The sequence below is a fragment of the Coloeus monedula genome, assembly GCF_965178545.1.
Source record: "Coloeus monedula genome assembly, chromosome: 9".
Classification (NCBI taxonomy): Eukaryota; Metazoa; Chordata; class Aves; order Passeriformes; family Corvidae; genus Coloeus; species Coloeus monedula.
The window spans coordinates 350,556-378,403 of record NC_138789.1 but is presented as its reverse complement, the minus strand read 5'-3'; the positions used below and the strand labels follow the sequence as shown (position 1 = coordinate 378,403).

The 27,848-nt window shown below is 43.2% G+C and overlaps 1 protein-coding gene across 1 annotated transcript in view; it reads left to right on the top strand.

Annotated features, from left to right (window-relative positions):
• The window catches only part of XPR1 (xenotropic and polytropic retrovirus receptor 1), a 105,584-nt gene that overhangs the window by 9,153 nt on the left and 68,583 nt on the right, over window positions 1–27,848 (top strand). The gene's annotated exons all lie outside the window — the stretch shown is intronic.

Here is a 27,848-nt window from a genome sequence, read left to right as displayed (position 1 = left end):
GTCCCAGAATCCAAAACCTGTCGGTTATCTTTGGAAAACTCAACATGCACTGGCAAAGAGGAAAGTCTTGCTTTTTATTATTTTGAGTAGCAAAATTGCATGAAACCCACCCACAAACCTTTCTTCCCAACAGCATAAGACTAAGAGCAACTGAAGTTTTCTGTGCAGGCCAAACTGATTATATTAACTTTTGAAGACAACCTACCAATATTGAAAACCCAGCCTTATTTTTATGGGAGACTGGAGCAATTATAAGACTTTCCCCCCCCCCCCCCTTCTGTCCATTGGTTTATTATTGACAATGTGAGCAAATGGTGTCTGTGCTAATGAAACTTTGTAGGCTGATGTCGGAATGTGAGTTACTGGGCTTGGCTAGGGATATCTAGGATTTCAAGGTGTGCTTGCGTTCCTAGTTGTAAAGTGTTATAGTTCAGCATTTTGATTTCTTTATTTTCAATGCTTGTGTTACAGTGGTGTTCTGTAATGTGCTGTGGTGTTTGTGTGTAAACGTATTTGGCAAAGCAAGAAGAGGTGAAGAATAAAATGGTATTATATTTATGCTCTTTTAAGCACTGTAAGGATTTTAACTTGTGCTTCTGCCTCCTTTGATGCTTTAAAAACCTCAACAAAAGGAAAGCAATGACTTAAGACAGTTTCCATCAGTAGAACAATGTTCCGTTCATTTTTGGAGAGGTTGGGTCTTTGTACTGTAGAGAATATAATCCAAACTGTTTTGAACCACTCCTATTTAAGTCTGTCTGCCTGACCCGCCCTTAAGTGGAGAGCAGTTACACTAATTCCTTTACCTTTTGTGCTGGAAATGGATCAAGACCATTTCTCCGTCCCTGTTGCTTACATCCTCCTCCTTTTTGAGCCCTTCTGCCTTTGTTCATAGAAGGTTTAGGCCAGGTTTAGTGCATGACTGCACACAAACTGTGCCCAAAACACTGCTCTAGTCCCTATCAGAGGAGATGGAGTAAGCTCCTTGCATTTTGGGAGGGAATGTAGCTGCTGTTGTCAGGGGCTGGCTGTTGGCCTGCATGTTTCCAGTTTAATATGGATTTTGCAATGGATACTTCTGTGTTATTTTGAGCTTAGCACAGAAACTCCAGGGCTGTGCTACTGAAACCCAGCCTCCCAGTACGAGCCTAATGTAATCTCATTTTAGACTGGTCTAACTAAAATCCATTTGCTAATTGATCTAGTTGATCACAGACATGCTGCAGAGTTGGCTTTGATTTACCTTGCATGAATTGTAAGCTAATCTTTGGATAATATATTGGATTGTGAAGACAAGGGAGTTTTGTACAGCAAAGCTGTGGCTGTTCTGGTTCTTATTCTGCTCAGCTGGATGTGTAATCTGGCATTTGTGAATGAATTTCTTAGATTTCTGCTGCAGGCTGCTTACCATGTCAGTCAATAAAATTTATGTATAGATAGAAATGCTTCCTACTGCTTAGTAGAATGCTGAAAGCACTTTGGAAAGTCTTTAAAACAATGAAAAAACCTGCTACCCAACCAAGGCTTGCTGTAAATAGTAGGCAAGGCAGGTAATGGGTGAACCATCCATCATGAGTAACTTCCTTTGGGTTTGTATTTAGGCATTTTCTGTTTGTGGATGGGTAAACAAACCTAACTTCGGAATGACTCTTAGGTTCTGCAAGAGATAGTTCCTTGTGATACTTTAGTGGACAAAGTGCTGCTGGGAAGAGGATCTTGGCTCTAAATTGTGCAATATATTCTGTGGTTATGTGGTGGCCCTTCTCACTGTGCTGCATTGAATCACACCTGTGTCTATCTGCTTTTTCCTATTTTCGGGTAATAAACAGACTGTGATTTTAACAAAAACCTTGTCGATGTGGATAAGCAAAACCTATCAAGGCTGTATGGTAGGAGGAGGTTGTTTATAGCTGTCCCCTCACGCAGTTGCAGGGTGCTGTGGCTCCCTGTGTTTCATGAGAGTTATTCCAGACCATAGCATGTCTTTTTTGGCAGTTCCTAGCTGTACACATGGATTTCTTTAATCTGTTCAAAGACACTTTTTTTTTTTCATCCATCTGTCTCCTTTGTAATGACAGTTTTTATATGCCAGTGTTATTCCTCCAGATACTTCTCATCTTTTTACAAGGCACTCCCCTGATGACACCTGCACCATCCTTCCGCCTGAGCAACATCTGTACTAAATTAGTGTTCAGTCTGTTAATTCAATCCCGTGCACATCACTGGAAAAGGTATCAAGTGGTGCTGGATTCCCAGCTGTACGATGAGACTTGCTTGGCTTTCTGGAGAGTTCCTTGGAGCACGTTTGCTTTGTTAGCTGTTTGTTGCATTCTGCTCACTGTTACCGGAGCAGTCGGGGTGAGTGGATGCTGCTCCCACGATATCACTCACAGCTCCTGGGTCCCCGTGGCACAGCAGGAAGGCCTAAATGCAGTGTGTCAGGTCAGGCACCCTTTCCTGACCCTAAAATACCTTTGGCAAGAATCTGTGATGATTTAGAGGTGAAACCCAAGCGTAGCTCTGTTTTCCTCTGAGGCAGAATGTGCAGTCCTGCAAAAGCATGAAATTCTGACCTCCCTCGCTGGGTCCATGCTGGTTTTGGGTTGTTGTTGTGGTTTTGGTTTTTTTTGGTTTTTTTGATTCCTTGTCCTCCCACTCCTTTCTGTCCTATTTGTCACCTACGTGAAACAGGTTACTGGACCACTCTTGCTCGGAGTGCTCCCGATTATTCCGCTTGGTGAGCAGCTGTGTCGGCATCTCCCCGAGCTCCTCATGGTGCCTCTCTTCTCGGCTGCAGCGGGCATGAAAGTGCAGCTGTAAATTATTCATCCTGATTATCTGCTCGAATGGACAGGGGCCACTCTAAATATTATTTCCTAGAATACCTGCCTTTCAGATATTTAAATTTAACCTCCCTTTAATACTCGTGTAAGCAGACATCGTTGTTGTAATATCAGATGGTACAAGAGCGTCCTGTTGTATCCTCTTATTATGGAGATTACTTAACCCCAGTCCTGAATTCCAGTGGTACCTTTCAAACAAGGATCACACTGGTTCTGTGGGGTGGAATGGTGTAACGGGGTAGGAGTGGGGAATACGGGTGCTCTAGGGTAGAATTCAAACCCAAAAGTAAGAGGTGGTGTTAAAGTAACATTGATTGGTAGGGGAAAAGCTTTAGTGGTGATGGAGATCCTCTGCTGGTGCCTGTAATCTTTGTGGCCACCTGTTTACTCATGATGGATTAGGAAAGCAAGAGGTGCAAGTTTGGGACATTCTGAGAGTGCCATCACTGGCAACGTGTCCCATGTTATTCCACCCTTGTTTCTGCTTTCATTAGTAAAGCACTTGCCCTGTTAACTGACAGCTACAAATCTTCAGTTTGGATTTATTTGTGTTACTGAATAAATAAAACAATATTCTTTAGGGGGATAAATAATCTTGGTGAATAAGTAGGGTGTGGGACATCACATTCTGTTTCTTTCCAAAGGAAGTTACGAGTCTGACAGTTTTTGTTAAATGCAGACATGCTTTGAAGGGTTGATCAAAGGCTTTTGATTTGTCTGTGTATATGCAGATGTCTTCTTTTTATTTCAAAATAAACATTTATTTCCAATTGCACTTTGTAGCAGGTTGAGGTTTTGTTTACATGGGAATGCTTAAGGCTTAAAAGAGCCTTCAACAGAAGTGCTGCACATCAGAAGCAGCCACGAAGAGATTAATGCTTTGTCTTTATTTCACTGTGATGTCACACACCCATGAGGACACCCCAGATGCAGGTCCTTGATTCTGTGTAGGCTGTAATTCAGTATGGAGGCCTCTGTATTTATAATTAGTATGTAAACTAACAAAAAAATGAATATAATCCCGTGACAGTCCTCTTCTCAGTTGGAGACCTGATGCCAGGTATTGGATTAGCTGTAGAAAAATAGGTTATTGGGCTTGTGGAAAACGTTAGCTCCCAGAGTGTGCAAACGGTGGACAGGAGGAGAACTTGGCTGCGTACCAGCATTTAGAGAAGGAGATGATGTCTGGTTCCTCTTCCCTGGAGCAATAAAATTTGAAAGGTAAACAGTGCATATGGTTGGAGTAGGGTCCAGAGAGAACAGCTGGATGCTCACTAAAATATTTGGAGCACAGATGCCTGTGTGAAAATGTGGAGTACCGTGTGTTCATGTAAAAGTCACTTTGCTGTCAGAAGCGGTTCAGTGCTCACAGCAAGTCCGCACAGAGACTGCTTTGTACCAAGCCCTGCCACTGTCTGTGCCTTCAGAGCACACCCACCCACACTGCTGGTACAGTGGCTTCCTCTGAGGTGTTGAGCACAAACAGACTGGATTGTGCTTAACCAGTAATGAGTGTAACGTGGATGTGGAATAAAGGTCAGGTTTTGCACAGAGCTGGAGTCAGAATGGAATCAGGGAGCGGTTTGGGTTGGAAGGCACCTGTAAAGGTCATCTAGTCCAGCCCTCCTGCCATGGGCAGGGACACCTCCCGCTAGACCAGGGTGTTCCAAGCCCCTTCCAGCCTGGCCTTGGACACTTCCAGGGATGGGGCAGCAACAGCTTCTCTGGGCACCCTGTGCCAGGGCCTACCCACCCTCACCGTGAAAAAACCGTATTCCTTGTATCTAATCTCGACTGACCCTCTTTCAGATTAAAACCGTTGTCCCCTGTCCTGACACAACAGCCCTGCTAGAAAGTCTGTCCCCAGGCTGATGAGTAGTGACTGAGTGATTGTTGATTGTGGAGACAAGCAGCCAGTACAAGGTTTGATGTCACTACTGTCCCGTAGACCACAGGTTCTCACGTTGTGGTCTGAGAGTAGGTTCAGGGCCTGCTGGTGTGCTCGGGGTCCTGGCCTGCCTGCAGCTGCTGTGAACTCTTCCAGTTCTTAGAAACCACTTGTTTCAGAAAGTCTCCTGGAGCCAGCGGGAGCCTCCCTGGGGCTCTCAGGGTGGTGTGGGACCACACAGGGTAACCAAGAAGGTCATGGGGGGTAGGTGGTTTAGCAGGCTCATCACCGTTCCTTTATGAAGGAAGTTCGTGATTGTGGTCAGTGGAAATGCTGGACTTCCTCACCCTTTTCGTTTGCCCCATGGCCAGCTCGTGGCTGATACTCTGCTTCATCTGTGTGCGCAAGCCTGGAAACTTGTGTTGCTGCTGAGGAAGCCTTCTGCCTTTTCCTCTGCTTTGTGGTGTGCTCTGTGTAACTTCAGCAGCAGCTCAGACTGCTCTGACGCATTCGTGTTGTGCGAAGAACTCGAGTCCTAAGTGTACCAAAGAACAGGCTCAAGGCTTAGGAACAGGCAGTTAGTTGAATCATAGGATATTCTGAGTTGGAAGGGATCCACAAGGATCTTAGAGTCCCAGCTCTTATCACTGCACAGCAGCATCCCCAAGAGTCACACCATGTGCCTGAGAGCACTGTCCAAAAGCTCCTTGAGCTCTGACAGGCTTAGTGCTGTGACCACTTCTCTGGGGAGCCTTTTCCAGTGCCCAGCCACCCTCTGGGTGAGGAACCTTTTCCTAATACCCAACCTAAACCTGCCCGAGCACCGCTTCAGGCCATTCCCTCCCTGTCACTGGGCACCAGAGGGCAGAGATCAGTGCCTGCCCCTCTCCTTCCCCTCATGGGGAAGTTGCAGACTGTGATGAGTTTTCTTTTCTCCAGGCTGAACAAACCCAGTGATCTCAGCCTCTCCTCATATGGTTCCCCTCTAGACCCTTCACCATTGCTCTGTAATTTTGTCCATGCCCTTTTCTTCTTTACTTCAGCCTCCTTGGTATTGACTGCTGAGAGGTGTTAAACCCGGCATGATCCAAGAGCTGCGTGTAGCACAGGAGGTAATGGTGGAAGCTGGACCTGGCAGTCCAGGCTGGCCCACAGGAAAGGGCTGGACCTAGAGGCAGGTTTCTCTGGCAGGTCTGCAAACCTTCTGCTGCAGAACAGGTGTAGATGGTTCCTTAATGACGTGCGTAGGGTAAGAGCAGCACTGGAAATGCTCAGCTGTGCCTTGATGTTTTTCTTCTTCCTTCCTGCATTTGCTTTCCCATATATTAAGATGCCAGTCTGTGGTTAGAGGAATTAACAGTGCTCATAATTTAGCTGGAATGTGCCAGGTTTCATGCTAATGGTCAGAACTCAAGGGCTGAAAAGCAGATTTGCAAAGCTGGAAGATTGACAGCCCGCACTCCTGGGACAGCAGTGAGACATCAGACAGCACAGTGGCTGTACACATGAAGAGCACTGCACATGTTTATGCAAGAGGCCAGTATTTATTGCTTCGTTTCAAAAAAAGGCTTCACTAGACGTCTTAACAGCAAGATTTAGTGTGTACGTGTCTGAGGCAGCCTCTGGCTTTCTAGTCATTCCTTTGGCGCTGCGTTTGAAATAGGTGACTTGAGTTATTAGACAATTAAGATTTTTGGATGAGACTGTAGCTACTTAGTGAATAATGCAACATGAATTAAGTTTGATTGGTTTCTCTCTCTTTAAAAATGCATGCTGTGGGCAAGGGAGTGAACAGAGTGTCCTGGAAGGACATCTCATTCTTCTACATCATAGCTGCTTGTAAGATGCCTTAGAAAAATGGCCAGCCTGCCAATGCCTATGAAGTGGTGACATCTCTGTGTGACGTGATGGAGGACCAAAGGCTGTCCCTCCTCCTAGAGCGGTCCTTTGTGTTCTCCTCATCTGCTGTAAGGCCACACCACGCAGAGCCTATTGCATAATTGGTCCCTCAACGTGAGGAGGTCTGTCTCTTTGATTAAGTAATGTTTCAATTAGCAACAGTGTGGTGAAAAGTCAGCCCAGTCGTGGTGACGTGTCTTTCCTGATTTCGAAGTAAAAATGAAAGCTAGATGCATATTTCATCTGTGTTGGGTTTTTTTTAACATGGTATCTGTAGCCTCACAGGCTGACATCCTTTTTGTAAAAGCAGATAATGAATTAGTTTTAAAATGTAATTGTGCTTTTTGTAAATACATAATCTTTAACTTTAGTTACAGCTTAAAATGACAAAACTACAGCATCTTGGTTTTACAAAGCCACTGTTTAAAAAAATCACTTCAAAAATTTCTATATTATTCTGTTTATTACATGGCCATGGAGTTAAGATACTTTAGATTGTTTTATGCTGCCTTTGTTGAGTGTGGTAACCTTTTTTCCCTGAATTAGTACAGCCTAAGTGTGAAAGTCTGATCCTATAATTCAGTTCTTTTGGAAACTGAGAAGGGGAAACTGTGGAGAGGTACAATGCATCTTTTACTAATGTGTGGTACGACAAGAGTACGTAAAACCCCTTAGTTGTAAGGCAGCAGCACCATGAGTCAGAGTTGTCTAACTAAAAATCACAAAGAAAACTGCATGAAAATACATAAGTTTACTTTTTAAAGTGGTTTTTCTCTGTCCGGGGTGGTGACTGGGACCACGAGGGCACAGACGTCACTGGCATGGTGCAAAGCCTTTTTGGGCACTGCCTCTTCTCAAATTGTGCACTCAGCAGCTCGACTTCCCCTCTGCAAGGGGGAAGCCTTGTTTATCTCCTAGGAGATGGAAAACCAATTTCTGCTTCTTGATGAGAAGCTGGCAGGCTATTTGACTAAACAAGAGAGGCAAGGCAGTGTGTTCGAGGAGAGGGGAATTGCATCCCATAACACACCAATATAAATGCAATTTATTTTGCATGTGCTATAAAGCCCCAGGCACACGTTTTAGAGGGGGAGTGAGAATTTTTTGCATGCTGAAATGCCAGCTCTAAATAGAAAAAGAGGCAAATTTGGCATCCAGACTGTGTTTATAACCTTGGTTTTATTTTTACCATAATTGCTTTGCATGCTTTTATAAATGCTCCCAATGTCTTTGTGGGGCAAAGTGTAGAGGAGCTGCAAAGATGAGCGCGGGTGAGCTGATAACTTGGGATTTGTCTTGTCCCACAGTTGCAGACTTGTTCTGACACGTGGCCAAGGCTGCTATTCTGGAGCCTCCTTGCTGGGATCCCATCCCTGCACGGCTCTGCCGAGGCAGAGGGTTCAGTGCCAACCTCTCTGCTTGTCACTCCTGTCATGGGTCAGCTGTAGGGGAAAAATGGGCACTGCTGCTCTAAACCTCCATTTTTTGTTGTCATTCTCTCCTGCTCCAGCTGATTGATCATTTATATGAGTTTGTTATGAATTTCTTTGTTTCTAGTGCTGTGTGTCAGAGCATCAGCAGCATGTATGGTGTGGTTGCTAACAGTGAACCCAGGCCTCTTATGGGCTCAGCTGTAGGAGTGAGTCACAGGCGAGGCAGTAAAATGGGGTAATAATGAGCAGAATTGGCTGATGGACCTATAAAGTGAATTCTATAAATAGCTTAATGGAATTTGGCTTGTACTTCAGTGTTTTGGTGTGACTTTGTCTTCCTTAATCAGAAGTAGCAATTAGAAAGCAAGGAGAGAAATAATCTGAGAGCCTGATATGGCACTGCACGTTGTTTTGTGGTCCTTGAGCTCTGCAGCAGTCCAAGGCAAAGGTTCACTTTCTCCCCTGCCCAGCCACAGGAGAACACACTTCTCCATTAGAAGCCTGGGTCAAGGCTTGGTTCTGCCTGCACCTTGGTGAGCACAGGTGCAGGAGAACGACTTTTGGAAGTTTCATGTGCTGTTGAAGCCTTTAGGAGATTGCAGTTCACTGTCATCTAGAGACAAGAAAGCTTCCCAGGAAGGACGAAGGAAAGGGAAAAATCAAAATACCTTTTGCTTGTCTGTGATCAAACTGGATTAAATGGTGCTCACAGGTGATAATTGTGTATATAGAGATTACATTTTGGATGCTGTAGGTGATCTTGACACGACAGTCATTTATGGTGTGGATTTAATTAATACGACATCAATAAGACTTGTTTATTAAAGCTTCACATTTCAAAGGATAAGCCAATAAAATATAGATTGTGAATGAAATTTTGAGCAGTTAGAGGCAGAGAAGATAGAGACAGGATGCTGAGCCTAAAGGGCTCGCCACACCTGATCAGCCCCATCTGCTGTCCCGCTCCTGCTGAAAAGTGACTGCTGGTTCTGGTCAGCACTTCAGATCCTGCAAAAATACCCCATGCATCAGGTGTGAGGTTTAGCAATACATCAGCAACAGGGAGCCTGCCACAGCTTTATTGCTGTTCTCTTCAGCAGATGTCCTTTTTGTGGTCAGACCTCAGGAGGGGAAGGACCGAGGAGGGCAGTGAGGGGAGAAGAGGAGTGTTCATCTGTGTGCAGCAGCCTCCCAGGAGGAGCTGGTTAGGGCTCGAATCCTGCTGTCTGGCTCACACTTCCATGGGCATGAGGGCACTGTTCTCCCCCAGCTCTGCCTTTGGCTCTGTTGTCTGCACCCATGTCTTCTTGGAGGGGACGATTTGTTTGCTACCAGTGGTGTTAAACAGAACTTTGAACTCAAGCCTCAAAGGCTCCAAAAGTCCTGACGAAAGAGCTTTCAAATCTTCCCCTCCCGTTTTAGAGTTCCAAATGCAGCTCAGCTAGAACTGATCCGTTCCAGTTTCCCGTTCAGTTTCTTCTGCTTTCAGGCAGCTCCTCCAGGTTCAGTTCCAGGTGTTGTTCTCAGCGGGCTGAGCAGGGTTGATGTGGTGGTAGCAGTCGAGATGGAGCAGATCCAGCTCAGGAGGAATCCAGTGTTGCAAGGTGCCTGATCTGGGCTTGGACTTGCCTAAGCACAAATCCGAGTAATGAGTTAGTCATCAGACAGAGAATTCATTTCCCTGGGGACATGGAGAGGGAGGCTGCTACAGCCCAGCTGTCAGTCAGGGGTTGCTGGTGCAGGAACTCTTCACCAGCTGAGAAGGTTCCCCCTGCTCTTGGTAATATAATATGTTAAGGCTCAGTTGCCAAATCCTTTAGTTTGGTATTTCAGTAGTAACACGAGACCTTCATAGCAAGTGCTTAAAGGCTTTGGTCTCTTTACCTAACCTACAGGGATCTGTTAACTGGCTGTTTGAAACCAAAGGCAGCAAACCTTAATTGTAGCAACTCTGCTGTCTTCTACATGTGAGGCAATCTTATAGAATCCTTTTTGTGTGGTCAGCAGGGCATGCCAGAGGGTTTTGCCATCTCCATCCGTTTTGGGAGTGATTTCATGGTTACTGAGGTATATGGGTCACAATGGGGTGAGTTTGGGAAGAGATCTTTCTGCTCTGTCACCCTCTTTCAACCTTGGCTGCAATTCTCACTCTGTTTTGTTTTGGTTTATTTTCCCTCTCTTGTTTTGCATTCAGCAGTGGCATGTGGCTCATGGTGGCTGGTCTCGTGTATGATAATTATTTTCTGAGATGTTTGGAAGCTTTATCAAGTTAGGAAGAGGAATTACAGCGCTGTCTGCTGTTCTGTACATGATTAGTTCAACGTCTATTTGAGATTTTTCACTTACATGCACTGTTTCAGTCCTCACAGTGGTTAAAAAAGCTTGTGTCATTATTCTTTTCCTGCCTTTCCCCAGCATAACTCCCAGCTATGCTGATCCTCTGGGGAGTTGCTGTTATGGCTCTTGGCCAAACTCTCAATTTTTCTGTTACCTTTGCTGGACAAGCACCATGTGCAGTAGCAGATAAATGAATGATTCTCTGCTGTAGCAAGGGGAAGTGGCACAAGAACTTCAAGATAATTGTTGTTACTGTGGGCTTTCAATTTTTTATTTATTTTTTTAATACTGGATAGTACCTTCCAAACTTTATCTTCAAGTTTGCATTAACTTTCTGGTACCCAAAGGGCTTTATTTTTGTTAACTCCTATACGGAATTGTGTTGGAAGTGCAAAATTAAAATATTGCATGGGGATTTATTCTGTGCATTGCAAGAAAGTGGGATTTCTGTGAAACTTTTTGCTTGCACTCTTTTCTCTGAGTATTTTGCAGTTACTTCAGCCAAGATCATGTTGGAGTTTGAAAATGGTCTTCTTGTGAGAACATAAGTCTGGAGAATGAAGCGTTCAGTTTCTGGTGCTGTAATGTTGCTGTATCATCACTTTATGCTAATTGCAGGAGATCCACTTGAAACAATCTAAATTAAAAAAAAAAGAAGGGGAAGAAGTTTGGATGTAGTGCTAACTTCACAACTTCCTTAAGTTCTTTTGCAAATGTCTACCAGACCATGTGATTCTGCTGATTTTTTAAATAGAGGAAATAAACCCAAACATCTCAGCATAATATATGAGGTTTTCATCTTTTAGGAGTTCCTTGCAACTGTAACCCAAAGAGGTGGTATTATTTTAATTAATTGTATTTTGTCAGATGAGAATAGTTAGCTGTAACAGAATGGAGAAAACTGCCACTGTGAGTTCTCTTCCCGTTCTCGTCTTTACTTTTTCCAGTCCATTGGCTAGGCTAAGGCAATACATCTTGGACTGCTTGGGAGCTGGTGTTTTGTCAGTCTGTGTTTTTCGATTTTAAGTCTATTTACGGAAATTAGCAAAAAAAGGAAGTGCTTCATGTGCAATACGTAGTTGCTTAAGCGTTATGTATGATCTGTTTAAGGCAGAGGTACAGATTTGGGTTGGGTCCTCATTCAGTTTTTAATCTTTCAAGACTGACATTGTTGGTATTTTTTAATACTGAGTCCTGCTTCTGGATTTTTAGTTCGACTCAGCTCTGCTGTGTTGGAAGCGGGTGCAGCTGCTTTGCGCTTGGATTTCACTGCACCAATTCTCTCTGTTTTGCATAACGTTGCCGTGAGCTTCCTTGGAAAGTTGATTTATCTTGATCTTCGGTTTCCCGTGTTGGAGGGTGACAAGAGGTTATTTGAACTGAAAACAAAGGCTCGAATAGCTATTTGAAATCTAAACAAAGCAGGGAGTGTGCCATCTGAGAGCCAGTTCGCTCTGTTTTATCCGGTGCTGCTCTTGCACACCACGCTTGGGGGACTTTTTTGTTGGTGGGGAGGAAAGTTCCCAGTTGGGTTGCAAAGCCTGTGGTTGTTTCTGAAGAGAGGCAGAGAGGAGGCAGAATCCACCCACCTCTGCCCAACGACCTTAAATTCATTTCCTGGGCTTTCCTTCAGTGCGTGGGAGAAAAGCTATCTGCTGAGATCCTAATAAGAAATGGGAAATTTAATAAGCATGCTGTACATCTATTTATTTACAAATATTCTTGGTCTGTAATTAAGGAAGGCAGCTCTGTTCCGTGCTGCCTGGTGCTCACTTCCAGGCTGGGAGCTGCACGGGATGAGTGACTGCAGGCGCTGACGGCTCCGCGCATCCGTCTGTTCCAAACAAGCAGTTTTGCAGCTGATCAAAGCGGGAGGATTAGGCTGCTCCTGTGGAATTAAACTGGTGAGGAGGGGATAAATAGCAGCTCTCAAGCAGGCCTACCTGGACTTACAGGCTTTGTTGTCAACAGGATAATGGGAATAATTTGGTTTGGGGTTTTGTTTTGTTGTTTGGTTTTTTTTGACAGAGGTGTTGTTCTTTTCTAGTGGAGTATTTGCTCTTCAAAGCCCAAACAACTGGGTTACTTCAGATGGAAAGCTGCATTGCACATAGTTCCACACACAGTGCAAAGTCTATCTTTGCCAAGCTGCAAGAATTGCAGGGCATCCTGTGTGGGTGTGGGTTTTCCAAACACTTTTCTTATAAAGAGGGTTTTTGGTTCTCACACACATGTTAATAGTCTGAATTAAGACCCGCATGGATGCTCTTACAACTGTCTTATAAAGGAGGATATTTATCCCAGACATGGGGAAGAATAGGAAACTAGCAGTATGTCATGGATTACACTTGCCCTTTGGGCTCTAGGTGAGAAGTCAGATTGTCTTTTCCCCCCATACATTTCTGCTTTTTAAATTCACCAGATATTCTCACCTAAATGGCATTTATTTAGGTAACTCTATTCAAAAGCAGCTTTTTTTGTTTTCTCTTTAATACTGCATTTTATTCATCCAAAGTGCACCTCTGTGCATAGTAAGTACTTGATATGAACCCGTATAATCATCTGTATGTAAAAAGAAATGGCTTTTAGAACAAATAAATTTTTTCATGTTCTGCACTTAAGCATTTAAAATTATTTTCAAAAACCTAATTTTCTTAGGCTGAATTGAAGTTTATGCAAGTCTTAAAGTTTTGGTGACCCATTAAGTAGTAATATAAATAAATGAACAACACAGACTTTGATCTAGTGGTTTCAGAATTCTGTCTGTGGAAATGCCACTCTCCCTGTCCAGGAAGAGCCAGTGGAAGAACTAAACCAGCTGCTATGAGCTGTGACCTCCTCTTTGTGCATAGTGAGGTTCTCTTCTCTTTCATTGTTGTTTTATTTCAGGTTAGAAACCAGTAAAAAGTCAGAGTTCCCTGTTAAAACAAGAGTAGAAATATGTCAACGTGTCTATTGCAGTCTGTTTCCAGTTACTGCTCCTGTCAAATTGGTTACATTCACAAAGAACGAGTAGCATTTGTGATATAGGGTCATTTTAAAAGGCAGATTTTGTGTAATAGCTTTTTTTTGTCATTTTATTTTTATTACAGCTTTCTTCTTAGTGCATAGCGAGGAATTTTATGTCTGGAATAGGATTTGGTGTCTGATTCCTTGACAAGCTGATTTTGAGTCTGGCTGCATCCTATTTTTATCGATTTCAATATTTCTTTTCTATTGTTCAGGTACCTAATTTAGTATCTGGTGGCTGAAGACACATGTGTGTTCTGTAAAATTTCAGTGCGAGCGTTTGAACTTGGATTGTGTGCTACTGTTGGGGAGTGGAGGAGGAAGAAAAAGCAGCAGAAAACTGTAGTTTGCTTTCTGGGCAAGGAGTGAATTCCTGCAGAAGGCATGGCGCTGGGCAAGGGGGAAACCCAAGATTGATGGTCCTGAGCTGTTTCACTCCTAGTGTGTGCTAAGTCTTGTAAAACTGTTGGAACTGTGACTCACTTTCTTACAGAGGAGAGTAAGATAACGTGAGTAAGCTCAGAGCCTTTACTGCTCTCCACTACGTTGTTGATATATGACATTTTTTCCTTGGTATTGTTAAAACAGGCCTGCCAGGCTATCGTAAAGGTATCTTGACTTGCTTATCTCCTATGGAAGTCTCTCACTTCTGGGGATAAGGTCTGTCCTGCCTTGCCTCTGAAGTTAAATTAGCTGGTTTGGTGTATGGGCTGTTTCTTGTATCATTTTTTGTGGAATTTTATGGAAGTGTTGTTGCAAGCGTGGGTATGACTGTGTAGGGTTATCAAGGCAGACTTTGATGTGTGCCTCGTTAGACACCATCATCCTTATCCCATTGCCTGTAAATGAAGGCCACTGAGAGAGTACATGAGCATTCTCCTAGAAACCATGAGCAGTGCAGACCAAGGCTGCAGAAAATGGCCTGTGATGTTTGTCACAACTGAGAAGCACAAAGAGATTTGGTGGTGGGTCCTGAGCAACTTGGAGCTTGTTCTCGAATTTTTTTTTGCTTCAAAATCACCTTCTGTGGCACTTGTTCAGTTAAGCCACTGGGTGTTTTCTGTTTTCCACAAGCTGCACTCTCCTGAGCGTTCCCCTTTGTGTTTTTTCCCTTGAAATTATCCTTTCAGTGTAGTGATTGGACTAATTTGGTTTTGTGAGCACCTTATGCCAGTCATTCCTGTTCCAGCTGTGAACAGAACCTCCTCAGTAACAGCCAGATTGCACCTCATCCCATGATCCACGGCTGTGGCTGGTTCTGGTGTCAAAATTTACTTATAATGAACTTCATTTTAATTTTCCCTAGCAGTTGGTGCTGGCAGAGAGCGAGGATCTGGCGTTCTGATTAGAGAGAGCAGGAGGGAGTTTGTCCTCTGCCGCTTCATGCTCTGCATCTTCCACTGTCACCAGTGGTGTGAGACCTGCAGGTTTTGCATCTCCTGCTCTCCCTTGGGTCTGATGGAATTTCAGACCTTGCATTGTGCATTAGCATTTTAATTTTTTACATTTAACCTGTTTAACGTTCCACTTTACATCTTTCAAGCGTTTCCTGTTGGGGGAGAGGTGATGTTCATCTGATTTGGACTCGGTGCTTAGCTTTAATCAGCAGTGCGGCATTAGGACCTTTATCAGAGTAGAAGCTGGAGATTTAAAAAAAAAAATCGGTGACTTCTGTCTGTTCTTGCTGTTTGTATATGAAAGTGTGTTGGAGCGTTCCCTGGCGATGCTGGTACTTCATTTGAATATCTTGGAAGTGTGGTTTCTTATAATGAGTATATTTATCCTGTGGAAGAAACTTTAATCATCTAGATTTTTTTTTTTCATTACTTCCTCATACCTAGTTGGAAATTCATGAAACCTGGTTGAGTTTCTAGGACCCTTAAGGACTTGCAATGTTGAAATAATTCATTAACTTCTAATTATGTGGCTTCTAAGGCATGCCTGTGTGCTTCAGGGCAAGTAGATATAATGACAAATACATGATACCTGGCCTAAATTGCAGAAACACGGAATCATTAAGGTTGGAAAAGGCCTCTGAGATCACTGAATCCAACTGTGAATCATGTTCACCACTAAGCCATGTCCCCAGGTGCCACATCCACGCCTTTTTTTGAACACTTCCAGTGATGGTGATTCCAGCACTTCCCTGGGCAGTCTGTTCCAAAGCCTGACCACCCTTTCAGTGAAGAAGTTTTTTGTGATATCCAATCTCAACCTCCTCTGGTTCAGCCTTTTCCTCCTGTGCTGTCACTTGTTAGCTGGGAGAAGAGACTGACTAAGAAGAGAGATGAAGGCTTCTCCTTAAATGCATCTGGGCCGATGATGTGGCTGTTAAAAACGTTAGGACAAAAAAAAAAAAGAACAAAATATACTGATGGGTCAGATGGTGATACGTGGGCAGTGTGCATGGATATTTTTATTTGTCGCATACTTATTCAAAGGGCTAAAAGAGAATCCTTGGCGCAGGATTTTCTCCCAAGTGTTAATGGGGGATTTGGTCTGTTGGTGTTCTGTTGTTAAAATCAATAGAGGCAGTTTTAAAGAAATTTTTTTTTACACCTACAAAGGCAAAAGTCTTTTCCCAGTCAAGCAAACAGATCTATATTTTCCTGTGATTGATGTAGGCTGATACGGGTGGCATTTGAAGTCCAAACTGCAGGCAGCTTCTGACATCGCTGTTGCAGGTGGCTTCTCTGAGGTGGACGTGGAGATAAGGCTGACACATTTCTTCCAACATTTCATGTCAGAAAGGTGAGCGAAAATGAGTTAATTTTATTAATTAATGTAGGTAAGTTGGAGGAACGATAATAGGAGGCGGTAATTTGTTGAAGTGTATTTTAAAGAGCAGTCAACCTGAGTCTTTGCATTCAGGAGGGGTAAAACATCAGAACCTGGAAACAAGAATAACGAAAGCTTAAGTTTTTGAAGGTAGAAGAGAAGCAGCTCATCTAACAAAAGCCATAATGTCAGGAGCAGAGAAACTTCTGGGGAGAAGTTGCATCTGCTGGTTTGTCTTGATAATCCTGCCAGAGTGTGGCTGCTCCTGGATTTCCACAGAGCAGTGGAGTAAATTCTTTTAGACCAGGCTGGTAAGTGGCTTCACCTGTGCTTTGCCACCGAGTGCTGAAAGAAAGGCACGCTGGCACCAGAGAGTTTGTTTAGATTTGCCCAAGTGGAGTTTTAGTGTCTGATATAAATTAATTGTAGTATCAAGCATGTCTCTTGAAAGTGCTTGTTGGAAGGTTGCCTTTGGTGTCTGGGTGAGGAGGGAGAAATTATCTCATTGATACAGCTGTAAACGGAAAATAAACCTAAAATTGAACCTAAAAGTAATTTTCTGTTACTGCATCTGGAAGTGATCATTTGGAGCCTGGAATGCTCCACAGGGAGTAACAGAACTGATCCCATTGGAATTAGTAGGAAGTTGGAGCTTTACAAGCAGATCACATCCGAGAACTCAACACTGCACCACCACCTCTCGTGGCTTGTATTTCTCCTGCTTTCTTTCCCCTTGCCACCCTGGGGTAGGGAAGTCCCCAGTGACATTTCTCACAAAGACAGAGTGTTCCTAGGAAAAATGCCGCTGTTGGGGGCTGTAGGATTCTGGAGCCATGTGTTGTGGTGGCTCAGTAACCACGGGATACGGGAACAATACAGAGGGGTATGTGGAAGACAGCACACATTCTCCAGCTGTAGGCATGAACTGGTTTTCTTGCATTTCCTTTAGAGAAACAATCAGGCTTGTTAAGATGATTAATTAATGCAGTTTTCAGCCATTAATCTTTCCAAAGACCAATATATGTAGCCTGCAGTAAAATCCATTAACATGCCGTGACCCCGTGCTAATTGTTAAACTCTTGCTCTGTGACCAGCTCAGTACTGAGGTAGATGCACGTGGATGGCGTGGGGAGAGAATGGCTCTCTCACCAATGAAAATATTTAATTATTGATAAAACTCATAATAATGCTGGCTCTCTTGCTCTTTGGTTGTTGACTGACTTAAGTAGAGCATGTCATTAATGCTATTGAAGTTATTAAGTAGGAGGGAGGAAGACATGATATGGAAAGGGGAAAATCAGTGCTGCATCATCATCAGGTATAACCTTGGCCTCGTGTGAGGTTGATCCATATGACAACTTATTTAAAACTTGTTTATTTAAGCTCTTTGTCAAACAGTTCACTGGGTTTGGAAAATAAAGATGAGGGAAAAACGAGCACAGTCAATGTTTCAGATGAACCACAGGCTTCATGTGACTGTGATTTGAGTGACTCCAGTACAGTGCAAATAAGTGCCCAGCTGGACTTGCTAACTGAAGGCAGACTTTCAAAACCTAGACAAAATGTTAGTGAGAGCTACAGACACAGAAGTTTTGCAAAACCTCTTTTCCACCACTCTGTTACAGGAGTAATGTGAATACTTACTTAAAGTAAAAATATAATGTGCCTAAAAGGATAGACAGTGCTTGAAGTTCATGAAGAATAATACTGAAGGTTAAGATACTGAAGGTTTGGTCACTGCAGTGACCAAAATACTGATGGAAGGCAGTGCTGATCTCCAGAGTAATGAATAAGAACCCATGCAGTTATGGTTAGAGAAGTATGTGATTATCTTCATGTTCCTAATTGTATCAAAAGTGGTTGTTTACATCTCGTAAATTGATGTTTCTTGTTTAAATCTGCAGGGTATTTTGATGCTGTTCAGTTGATTGTAGAAACTAATCAGGGGAAAAAGACTTCTAGCAACATTTACTCACAGTCTCACTATATTTTCATTTGAGTCAATTGAGAGCAAGACATTGACCTTCTCTTATAAAAAAATCCATGTGAGCTCAAGATTCAGCTAAAAAATAAAACAACCAACAAACCAAACACAAACCCTTGCTGTTATAATGTGTCAGGTTTAGACAAAAGAATATGATTTGTAGATTAACTTTTTAAAATCCTTTTGTGTGGAAAGACTTTGTTTTACAGCAGATGCTATTTAGGGTGTGTAGTAGTGGTGAATTCCTGTTAGAGTAATGGCAAAGCTCTGAGTTACTTCAAGACAATAAATCTCTCCTCGAAGTGCTGCTGGTGCCGTCAGTACTGTAAGTGCTTGGACATCCATGAGGACAGAGATCTGCTCTTGCCATGGCAGCAGGCACCATGGTGCTGCTTTACAATACTCTGTTTGAAACTCTCTGATGTTTCTGGGATGCTTTTGGTCTCTGCAACTTCCAGGAAACTTTTTAAAACTTCCTTATACAGCTCCAGCTTCAATGGATATTAAATATCATTTGTCCAATGCAAGCCATCCGTTATCTGTTTTGGCAGCCTTCAGATAGCAGCATTCAAAGAAAGAGAAATGCTTCCCTCAGTCCTGTGCTTTTTTTGCTTTTCTGTCTTCAAACAAGTTAATTTTATGATGTTCATCCATTTGCCCAAGTTTCTTATCTCTGCAATCCAGGCTTGAGCATTCACTCGCAGACCTGGTGTTTTGGGATGTGGAGGGGATAGGTTTGAGGGTTAGAAGTAGTGTTATCTCAATTATTGGCTACTTCTGCATTTCTTTCATTAATCTTTGTTACTATTATAAAACTGCTTAAAACTATGCATTTTAACAGACTGAATTGTAGAAATTGAGTTTTGTGCTGTCACAAATGCTGGCATTCCTATGCCACTTGAATGTAGCTGAAGAGTGGGGTTTTGGTGCTGTGACATAGGCTATAAGCAAATCTAATGGTTCAGTTCTTTGGACCTCTGCAACTGTGGCTTGGCTTATTCAGTCCCAGTTTCCCCCTGTGCTGGTATTTCTCCACCCCTAGTATGTGTGCACACAGAGGAGGGTACTCCTAGGAGAGTAAATTCCTGGTGAGACCCCCCAGAACACGCTACTCAGTTGTAGGAGGGAACTGCATGTTCATTGTATATATTTAACAATATAAATACTGCTAATTCCAGGGCTCCCTTTCCTCAAATCACTGGTTTCCCATGGGTTTTAGGCAAGCTGAATATAAATTGGGTCTGGTGGAAAGGAAGCTGATCTGTCCAGGGTTCCACCAGCTTCACTCTGGCCTCAGAGTGTGGGCCAGCAAATGGTGAGGTTTTTGTCTTACAATCACTCTTGCATCCAAAGTGAGTTTTTCAGAACTCATGTTACCGCTGAGAAGAGGATGTCAGGTCTTTTAAGGTGCTTTCAGATTGACATGAAACAATTGAGGTTTCTATTAGTGTTGTGGGCGGTTTTTTGCCAAAAGCTCTCCAAGGTACTTGGCTGGTGCTAAGCTTCTGTTGTACATTTGCAAACAACTTGAACTCCTTGCTTGTCACGTAATTTGAGAGGAAGGAGAAAAGCAAGTGGAGTGGATGGCAGCCTGAAAGGTTTTGTGTGGCATTAAAAAAAGTTGTTTGGCTTCCATGAAAATGTTATTTGAGGAATGCATAGACTCTTTCCCAGCCCAGAAAAATGTGGGATTTTTTTTGTACTCTGCACAATTACAACTGAAGGGACTTTGTTCATGCTTCAAAAACATGACTTGTATTGGCAACAGAGCCCAGGAATCTCTAACTATAAGAAAGTTTGGACCATGTGAGAATTCTCTGTGATAAAACAGTAAAACTGTTAATTTTCTACTAGCAATTGGGTCATCTTTCACTGAAAGATGGGTTTAAAATAACCAAAAACCTTGCTCAAAGAGGAATATTTGGTCATAGGCCCGGTGCAGGCAGATCCACAGGCTTTTCATCACATGGGAGTTTGGGACTTATTATTTAGAGCTGTTTCAAGCACAAGGAACTTTAAATTTGATTCCTACATAGAAATTAGACATCTTTAGAAGCTGGAACATATTCTCACAACAACTTTCATCTTATTTTAGATGAACATCTCCTGAGGTCACTCCTCTTTCTGTTTTGAAGCTCACACTGCCACAACATCTAATTAAATGGGATGCCTTTTCTAACTTTAACATGTATTGTTTGATGGGTTTTTTTGAGACATCAGAAGCTGGAATAGTTTAAATTAGAATGGTGAGAGAAAACCAGATTGCTATTCATTGAAAAATAGGAGGAATCAAAGCAGTATTTATTTCACTTTTATAGCTGGTGATTTGTTTCAGGACTGTGTCTGTGAGCAATCAGCTGTTGTATCTATCTGTAGTCAAGGAAAGCTGCTGACATGATCTCCAGTTAATCTTTGTGCTCATTTGAGACTTAAGAGCTGCTGAAATAATGAGAACATATCCTCTCTTAACATTTGCAGTGATGGGTTTTCAGCACACATCCAATATTGCACAAGGTACTGAAATCTTGTAACTCTTTCTAAACAAAACCTCTCTACTTGGTTGATCGTTTGGCTTGGGGGGGTAATGCAAGATAGCTTGAAATGTATTTCACATAGATGTCAAAAAGGATTATTTGAAATTTGGTCTTTTCTAGCCTACAGTGTCCGAATAATTCTGGTGCTTGAGGTGTCTTCTCTGGCGATCAGCAAAGCACCTTCTTCAGTAACTCCTAGAAAACCAATGAACAATTGTGCCAAATACTGTTGAAGTACAAGAAGCGTCTTTGCCTGGGGAGAAAATGGCTACTCTAGCTAGGAAACACTGGAGCTAACTGGAGTCAAAGAAGAGGGGAAAACCTGTGCTGTAGTGTGAAGATCGCCCCTACACTTCAATTCTCTTGCCATTTTTTGAGATTATTTGATAGCAGTAAGACCCCATGTGTCTGAAAAGAAATAGACAAGAATTTCTCTCAACTCTTGGCAGTCCTTTGTTCAGACATTGTAAAAAGCTTTGGGTTGTTCTGCTGGAGGTTCAGCACTTCATATTTCTCAGGTGCTAAGAGGTAAGGAGCTGAAATCTGTTTTGGAGCCTTGGTGTCTTATTTTAGTGTACTAGCTTGGTCAGCACCCCTGCTATCTGATAGCCTCAATCCATCATGGAAACCTACCTGACTCACGGCTTTCAGCTATGCTGTCTTGTCATGAAGGATTATTTCCACTTGCCTGTGCCTTTGGATGTGGTGCCTTATGCTGCCTTTCCTGAACTCGAGTCACCCTGGATGTCTTATTAGCAAGGCCTAGGAACTGGCTAGGCTGATGATACTGAATTCTTGATGCACTTGAGCTTCAGCTCTTGCTGTCTCAGTGGGTTGTGGGTGGCCTTTCCTGTGCTGTCACACGATGGATTGTGTGTTTGAATCTGGCCATAAACCCATTATTCTCCAGCTTCCAAATATTGATGGCTTACTACACAACTCCTAAAAAACCCCAAAATCCCTGTTTTGGGAGTGAGCTCTTTCCTGAGCTGTGGAACTGAGGTTTTTTTGGTTTTTCCCCCCCCCCCCCCCCCCCATGTTTCTCAAGTGGTGATTTTGGAGTCAGAGACCAGTACAAGCTCAGACCCAAGTTTTTTCTTTACAAGTGCCTTTGAGGCAGAAACTTGCCTAAACGGCCTTCCAGGGAGTTTCATTCTACCTACTTCCTTGTCTTATTTGAGGAAGGTGCTGATAAAACTTTGGGGCAAGAGAGGTATTACTGGAAGGCAGATGTGCAGAAACTGGGCTGAAATGGTCACACATCCTGGGCTGTAAACCCTGTCTCATTTAGACCCTTGAACAGCTGATGTGTTCAGTATCCACACACTGTCTTATCTTCAGATGTGTCTGCCTTTGTGTTACCTACACCTGACTTGCTAATTGCTGCACTGATTGATTTCCAGCAGCACGGATAGCTGAAGCAGCTTCATTAGCAAGGAAATGGGTTGTTGAAATTGAGACTTGCTGGAGGGTTAAGCATTGGTACATGGTCACCACCCGTAGATTCCTGTTTCCCTAAGGAGATGTCGCAGGTGATACCAGGTGCCTTGTGCCTTAGTGGCAATAGCTCAATTCGGTTTGGCTTTGTCAAAAGGAGACCTTGTTTGGAGAAATCTGCCCAATGAGGATTTTTTCCAAAAGATCCTGGTTTTATATTTTTATGTAGCAGATGATTCTGTAACGTATTTTTGCAAACATTTCTTTTTCAGGTCTAACACAAATAACATAGTAAACAACCTTAAATTTCATGAAGTGGAACTTGGATTATTCTGCAAAGTTGATTTTCTTGTAGCAGTTAAGAGGAGGTCTCTGAAACAGAGAATCAAGACGTTTTGTGGGAGGCCTATTAGAGTCAGCTGAAGCTTTCCATCTCCCCCATTTATTTCCTCTTCAGGGTTTTCTTTATCCTTTGCTTTCCTTGTTCCAACCTTACAAATGCTTTCACAGAATAAGAGTACCTGTGTTTTACAAGGGGAATTCTTTCTTTAAAGAGCTGACACAGATGAGTGAGCATCACCCAGATTTGTCTCCTGCTTTCATGTACTTTCCTGATGGGTCACTGGAGCCTGACCTCACTTATGCTGGCCACTCGTGCTTTTAAAAACACTAAACAGAGGGATCTGAGGCACCAGTGCATTCTCCAGGGAACTGGTGTGACTTGGAGGATGAAATAGGATTTGGGTACGAGGCTGTGGCTTTCTTTAAACACATCATCTAGGCATAAAATAGTGCTAGCAGTCAGGATTTAGAAACAATTCGCTCAGGAGAAGAGTAAAGAGCAAATAACTTGTAGAGACTTTGCTTAAGCAGATTAGTCAAACATTTTGTAGACATTTTCCTCCTTTTCAAGCACTGGCTGTTAATTCTGGCACGACTCCTTTATGCAGTAACCCCCCCAAGCCAGACCTGTATCTGATGGAAGTTGTGAATCTGCCTCAGATGGTGGTGAGAAAACACTCCAACTTACTCAGATGCAGATTTTCAAGGTAATGGCCCTGACCCACACGAACAAAGATCAGTGAATGCAACGTGCACTAAAGCAACAAAAAGTGATGTTCATATGATGGGCATCCGTGATGGAAACTCAGAACTGTTTTATTAAATTGTGGTTTTGTGTATAGTACAGCACAACGTAGGATTAATAGTGTGGCAGTGCAGCATATTAAGAGAACTTATATCTTTTCCCCCCAATTTTGCCGAGGTTTCTGACACAGCATTTCTGAACTGATGCCATGAGACCAGATGCTGTCAGAAAGCTGCTGATGTGGAGCAGCCTCTCCTGGCTTAGTGAAGTTTTTGTTCTTACTGCCTGAGGACATCTGGCTGGTGCTGCAAAACTCTATATGGTGTTTTGTAATTGCTACCCCTTAGAAGCTGCTGACCGTCTGTCAAGATACACAGATTTCTGGTTTTTTCTTAAGATCCTCTAGGAACCGGGTTACCATGAGTGATAATGAACACAGTATTCCAACCAAGAACTGTTTGTTGGTCAGTATTTAACTCTCTTGTCTTGATATTCTCCGTATAATGTTGGAGGATTTTTCTTGAATACTTGTGAAATAAAAGTGGAAAATAAGGTAATTTTCCTTTTGCTTACGATGATGTTGCTTGAGCTGAGCTACTTTAGAAAGTCTGTGTGCATCTTTCTGAGAAGCAGCTAGTAAAATTCCAGGCTGAATGAGTGAATAGAGAGCAGAGATCACTGCTGGTGTATTTATTGTGAAGTTGTTTCCCTGGACTGATGTGGTCTTTAACTTCTGAACATCTCTGGCCCTGTAATGTTGTCATCTTGTCTCTGGTGCCAGCTTCAAAGCTGTAACTGCCCAGTTTGTCCACCTAAGCCTCCCACCTAGTAATTTGGCTTCTCTTAATTGATAGAACAGAGTAAAAGTTCTCTATATTTGACTCCTATTTACTTTAATTATAGTAAATTTTGTCAGAAATAAAATCCTGCTGTGCTTTGCATGTTATGAAGCTCATCACAGGGAGCTTTGTGTTCTCCCGTGGATGGAAGTTGTTCTTCTCCCCATCAGCTGTGAAGCTGAATGGAGACTGCACCTGTGTTAGTGCTGGAACCAGGGTGTTGCCTTGAGACTTGGCAGCACAATGTTGTTTCCAGCCACAAAACCCTGCGTACAGCAAGTGTGAAAGCTGTTGGTGAGAGTTGGTTATGAACCACACTCACCTGGAGCCCAGATCTATGTACTTTAACCAAGCAGTGCTGTTCTTCGAGTTTACCTGCTCTGTGTTTATCTTCCTTGTGTCTTGAGCCCTTGGTGTTTATGACACAGGAATTTCTTTAGGGCATCCTTAACCAACCATCAAGTGTTGTAGAGGCACTGTGGGCGTGGGTAGAAACATTTGTAGGAATGTAAAAAATACATTGGTAGAGGATGGGGGTTGCTGCCTTAATTTCTGTTGTTTAAGGTTTCTTTGCTCACAGCTACAGTGAGTTAGTTGCTCTGCTTGTACTTTTCATGGTAGAGTCAGTAATGAATGCCATTTGCAGCCTTGTTTTGGGGTGGTTTTTATCGTCTTTGTGCCTTTGGTCTCCAGAAGTGCTGGCACAGCCAGCCAGGGAGGCACTGCTGCTCCAGGATACCATTACCTTGAGTTACTCTTCCATGTAGTAACTGGAGGGATAATATTCCCAAGTTCCACCTGCAAAAACAGGAATGTGTAGCAGGTATGAGCATGCCTTTTATGATCCACTAGATGTCAAGAGCTCCAGGCAGGCTGTTTGTCTTGTAGCCCTCAGCTTTGACACAGCTATTACTGAGACTGGCTTTGGCTGGTTTTGTAATTTTGTAATGCTGTTGTGGCTGCCTGGCTCACCTCCATAACCAAAATGAAGGTAAATTACAGCATTCAGCACAGAAATGGATCAGAAGTTAACAATGCTTGTGTTTATAATGCAGTTGGAAATTGATATTTGAGATGTCCTGGTAACAGTGTGTCTTATTGTTCTAGCTTGTCGGTGCCTATGCTGTGATCCAGGGGTTCAGGAATACCTGAGTCAGTCTTTGGTACTGTGCTAGAAGAAAAGTGAGGCAGGAGGCTTTGAAAATTGAAAATATTTAGTCATTGGGTCTTAGGAAGAGATTCTTCCCTGTGAGGGTGGGGAGGTCCTGACACAGGTAGCTCAGAGCAGCTGTGGCTGCCCCATCTCTCAAAGTGTCCAAGGCCAGGTTGGACGGGGCTTGGAGCAACCTGGGATAGAGGAAGGTGTCCCTGCCTGTGGAACAAGATGATCTTTAAGGTGCCTTCCAATCCAAACCATTCTTGGATTCTGTGATTAACTACTGGAGTGGAGATGGGTTGTGGCTGTAGTGGGAATGCTGTTGGTTCTTTTGCACATCGTTACAGTGGCCATGGGTGCAGCTCCTTGGGGAGACAGCAGTGTTTCCAAATTTTTATAATTTTTGTCCTCTGTGGTAAGCTAGGAATAGCTGTGTCCTTGAAGCACATCTTGAGTCTTTATGGCTGAGGAAAAGATTTCCCTAAGAGTTTTTAGATCTTTAGCTTAGCAAACAAGAGCATATAGCTGCTAAAATGAACTCCCTAGGTTTGAGTTTATTAAATCTGTGAGACTGGAGGGATGGAGATGGAATGTCCAAGGCATGTGGCTGTAATGAGGCCCTGGCAGCAGATTTTGCTGTCCTTCAGCTGCGCTTTGCAGACAGATGAGGGACACGGCTTTTAGGTATGGATGGAAAAGCGATGTCTCACTTCTTGTTCTGTTTCCCCATGACTATTGAATCAAGTGCTGCTCAGCCTCGAGTCTCTGAGCCTTATTCATGGTGGAACTGACTGGGGCCAGCAGTGCTGTTATTTGCATCATCTTGGTGTGTGGGGGCTGCGTGAAGCCGTGTGGCGCTGTGAGGACTGGAAGGATGTAGGTGTAGGGAGACCCTGCAGAGTGTGCAGTGTTTCAAAACTTTGTGTTTATTGTTCCAGCGTAACAGCAGGCACAGTTCCCTCTGCAGATTGTGCCTGATGCCCAGGTTTGATGGGCATGCAGTGAGGAGGTGACTTTGAGGATCTTTAAGTAATTTTGTCAAGGTTGACGCACCAATATCTTGATGTAAAAAGACTTTTTACTCTCAAAACTGGGGAAGAAAGGCTAAGGGGATATCCAGAAACAGCATTAGACTGTGACCTTTGGAAGCAGACCTTCACCAGGCATTTCTTCATAAATATCTTTTAGTAAAGTGTAAGGTGAAGGGGCTCAGATCCAGCTCACAGTACCAGAGCTCCTGAGGGCTTCCACAGGGCATGGAAGAGGGTCCTCAAAATTTCCTAGTCTTTTTTCCTTTGAAATCACCTTTGGGAGTATCATGATGGACTTCCATTGTTAAATATGCCCCCAGAAACCCAGGATGGAGTGATGTTGGAGATGGGATCTAACACAGGTACTGTCTGATTTATCCTGAGAAAAACAGTGTGGAGTTTTCCCACTTGCTTTAGGACTTCCTTAATTTAGATAAGAGCTTTGTTCTGGCTTCTCCTACCTCTGCTCTGGCTGACGTAATTCAAGCCAGAAATGAGTATCCACACTTCTGTCCAGAACTTCAGGCTTTGTTTGTTCAAGATGCATCAGATCTTCTGTGTATCATCAGTGCACGTGGGCAGTAAAAGCACGTGGTGAGTTCAGTGTTTGTGGGAAGCATCCTACATGTTGGCTGCAGCTCCTGGACAAATGAATCTTCATTCTACTTGGACAGGTTTTCTGGGGTGGAGGGGAGAACGCTCTGGGAAACATGGCATGTTTCTGTGTCTGTTGTGGAGAGAGTTCCTGAAACTTCCTACTGGTGATTGCCTTTGGAACTGCTTCTTTTTGGCCAACCTGAGCTTTACACGAGGGGTCTTTAGTTAAAACTGTCAGCTCTCCTCTTGACCTGGAAAAGTGAAGTTCTCAGAAAAATGTGTTCCATGTAATTGTAAATGTGTGCATGGCCAGGGTATCCCATCACTGTTGATACAGCTGTCACCCAAACCTCATGGAAAAGCAGATGTGAAATCGATACCTACGTGATGCCTCCGAGTCATGTGCAAACAGAGCTTATTTCTGGATTGCAGTCTTCTGGCTCCAGAGTACCGGAAGGGGCTGGGAATGGGGAATTCCCCACGGAGTGAGTAACTTCCACTGGGAAAAGAAGCAGAGGAAATACCTTAAGAAACCAGTCTGGCCAATGCTAGCATGCTTCACGATTAATTGTTATTTCAGGGTGATCGTGTTTTCCAAATATTCATCAAAAAACCCCCAGTCAGAATGGGAGAGATTTTGTGGAAGCCACCTTCAGGAACGGGGAAATGCCTTTCAAAGAACTATTGGAAAGCAGTGAAAGAACATATCCTTCTGTTTGGCTGTGTTCCTAGAAAATGCAGGCTTTGTTGGTGAAGACATAGCAGGGATGACCTTAGCAGTGGGTTTAAATATGTTTAAAGATTTAACCCGTTGCATTCTCTGGAAGAACTGTGTGTGTGTTCATGTCTATACTGATGTGATCTATGTCCTTGGTGTATAAACCCTCTGGTAATGTCAGAGGGCAGAAGGGTAGTCGAGGATAAACTCAAATAACATGAAAACTTGGATTTGTCAGAAAACAGTCCTCTTTCTTTCAGTAAAACTGTAAGATAGCT